Source organism: Octopus bimaculoides, chromosome 9 (assembly GCF_001194135.2).
Source record: "Octopus bimaculoides isolate UCB-OBI-ISO-001 chromosome 9, ASM119413v2, whole genome shotgun sequence".
NCBI lineage: Eukaryota > Metazoa > Mollusca > Cephalopoda > Octopoda > Octopodidae > Octopus > Octopus bimaculoides.
Genome location: NC_068989.1, coordinates 57,675,408 through 57,678,646, shown reverse-complemented (window position 1 = coordinate 57,678,646; position 3,239 = coordinate 57,675,408). Strand labels below are relative to the sequence as shown.

The 3,239-nt window shown below is 36.7% G+C and overlaps 2 non-coding genes across 2 annotated transcripts; one reads left to right on the top strand and one right to left on the bottom strand.

Moving 5' to 3' along the window:
- Positions 1 to 1,883: 1,883 nt before the first annotated feature.
- On the bottom strand, positions 1,884 to 1,975 carry Trnak-uuu (transfer RNA lysine (anticodon UUU)). The gene is given in 2 exon segments: positions 1,884 to 1,919; positions 1,939 to 1,975. It is a non-coding gene; the product is annotated as a tRNA-Lys (tRNA).
- A 376-nt stretch (positions 1,976 to 2,351) lies between these two features.
- Trnak-uuu (transfer RNA lysine (anticodon UUU)) lies at positions 2,352 to 2,443 on the top strand. The gene is given in 2 exon segments: positions 2,352 to 2,388; positions 2,408 to 2,443. It is a non-coding gene; the product is annotated as a tRNA-Lys (tRNA).
- The last annotated feature ends 796 nt before the right edge of the window (positions 2,444 to 3,239 follow it).

Below are 3,239 nucleotides of genomic sequence, written 5' to 3'. Positions count from 1 at the left end.
ATTCAGGATCCTTTATCTCTACTAAGTATAAATGCAGATGTGTTACCTAAAATTAATTTCGAGGATTTGATCAAAGACATTGCAATTCAAAAAAGTAGGAGGAAACTTTTCAAATATAAATATAGTGGGAGTATACAAAAATAAACATTATTTTCCCTCTTACTGTTTTGTTTCGTTTTGAAAATAAAAAATTATTTTATGGATTGTTATTGTTTATATTTTGAATTATATAATCTTTTATGGGGGCACCAAAATCTTTCAAGTGCTTAGGGCCTCGGTGGGTCTTAATCCGGCCCTGCAGAAATGTATGTATTATTATGGGCAGATATAACACGTTTTTCTACTGTAATTTCAGTAAAATTTGTAGATATTAGTGTTATTTCTATTCAATAATAATATATGTTCTCTATACGAAAAAATGAAGTAACTTTCTAACTTTAAGCCATGAGACTTAAATAGCATGGTACTAACATGTAATGGCATGGTACTAACAACAAAATTTTTGACACATGGCGGTGACCAAACGGTGAGACATGCTTACGAAGAAAATTGCCGCATAAATTATAACGAAATGAACGATGATTGAAAAACCATTGTGATTGACTCTGTCACAACATAGACAAGAGAGATAATCGAAACCCGCAGTATTTTGGCGTCCGTGTTGTATAGGAACTACTCAGTGTTTCTGTCAAACGTTGGTGAAATTCTCACTAGTGATTGATTGTGCAAGGCGAGTGGAATTATGAATTCATACGAAAACGTAACAGTTTCTGGCATATATAAGGACTGCAGAAACAGAGAGAATGAAGTCAAAGGTGTAGGGAAGTGGTTATACTCCATTAGGTGTACACCGCTTCCGTACATTAAATTTCTAGAAGAAACAACGGAACGCAGATTCTGAACAACATAACAATATTTATTTACAGTGGAATTCAGTTCACGCTTGGAGGGAATTCGGTAGCTCGTCGCCCTCGGTTACTGAGACGCCTCCTGAATGATTTCCGTGGTTATTTGTGAAGCTCTGGTGCTGACATGTGAGAGAGCTCTGTTGGACGTCTTGGCTCGACGGAGTTCAGTCAACGAAGAGACTGAGAAAAGGCGCCAAAGCTGGGTGTCGAACTCTACGCATGCGCATGAGACTCTTCCTGTATTCCTTCCGGAACTAGTCCCTGCGCATGCGTGGATAAAACTGCGGACATTGAACATATAACAGTCGTCTGCTATAAGAAGTCACTACAAAGGTAAATAACGAGAATTAACTGAATTAGTATATTGAATGAGATTCACAGATTTTGGCCCACAAACGTCGAGCTTCTGGTTTAATTTGACCTGTTGTTTTAGAAAATAATCATAGAGAAAATGTACTGTAATATGTATGGTGATTGATGTATGGTAATATGTATGTATGGTAATTGATGATGTATTCGAAGATCGGGTGTTGAAATCTGAGTGCCGAGTTATAATAGATATTATATTTGTTTAGATTGACTCATTCTCTGAGGGTCAGGTATTAACTTGGTAATATTATGTTGAAATACTGCAGCAGTTGTTCTATTGTATCAAATATTCATAATAGAAACAATATTGTTGTTCAGTGATTAAGGCGACAAGCTGGCAGAATCATTAGGAGGCCGGGCAAAATGCTTGGCGGCATTTCGTCGGTCTTTACGTACAGAATTCAAATTCCGCCGAGGTGTAATTTGCGTTTCTAGCGTTTCGAAGTCCATAAAACAAATACCAGTTGAACATATGTGTCGATGTTGAAATTGCTGGCCTTACAGCAAAATTGTAGTTCAGAGGAAAGTCACATGCATATTACATCATTTAAAAGACAACGAATTTCTGTCAACGAATGCTTTAACAGAAAAAGAATAAACCGCTTACGCCCGCAGAGGGATTCGAACCCGCGACCCTCAGAGCTCTCAACTACATTATTCGTAAAAGTCTGATGTTCTACCGACTGAGCTATGCGGGCGGTTACGATCGATTACATACACCAATACTCTTTATTGTGAAAATACATTCTGATAAAAGTCATTTATTCTGTCTTGTTCAGCGTAAATCTGTTAAAACCACACTCTTTTAACATAGGAAATATACTGTTAAAATGTAGACAATATAGCATTAAGCTCATGTATTATGTCATAATATAGTATGTGCTGACATAGGAATATTGTCTTATATGTATGTCAGTAACTAACATGGACATTATGGCGTCAATGACAGCAGTGGCATCCGTCGAATGAAATATGTAAGAACGGATTTTCAACATGGCAAATAACCTGCCTAATATTCAAGTGTATTACTATATTTCTAATACAAAATGTCACATATTTATGAGCAAAGTCGTAACCCGCATAGCTCAGTTGGTAGAGCATCAGATTTTTATGTATGATAGAGTAAAGGAATCTGAGGGTCGCGGGTTCGAATCCCTCTGCGGGCGCAGGCACTTACATTTTTTTTAGGCGCCGGAATGGCTGTGTGGTAAGTAGCTTGCTTACCAACCACATGGTTCCGGGTTCAGTCCCACAGCGTGGCACCTTGGGCAAGTGTCTTCTACTATAGCCTCGGGCCGACCAAAGCCTTGTAAGTGGATTTGGTAGACGGAAAATGAAAGAAACCCGTCGTATATGTATATATATATATATGTGTGTGTCTGTGTTTGTCCCCACCACCAACATCGCTTGACAACCGATGCTGGTATGTTTACGTCCCCGTAACTTCGGCAAAAAATTTAACGCCATCTAATGTCTATTCAGTGTACATAAATCCTTCAAAAGCACACCATTAAAATAAAGGGAATATACTGTTAAGATATAGACAATCCCTTACTAAGTCCAAACACGTATTATGTTATACTACACAGTATACAGAAACACAATATTATATGTCTGTATTATAATAGTCAGATATAACAAGTTTTTCTACTGTAATTTGTAGATTAGTGTTATTTCTCTTCAGTTTTTTAAGAAATAATGTGTGTTCTTCATAAGAGGAAATGAAGTAACATTTTAACCATAAGTCATGAGGTAACATGTAGCAGCATGGTAATAGCAACAAGATTTTTGACACATTTCGTGCAATAAGGAAAATATTTCGATTAACGAAGTGCCGGCAAGTATAAAAATAATGAAAGAACTGTTTGTAAAATGTTCTATCGATACTGAGAAAGCCCGAACTGTTCTATTGATAGTGACAAAGCAAGAATATGAAATTTAAAAAAAAAAAGAGAATATCAA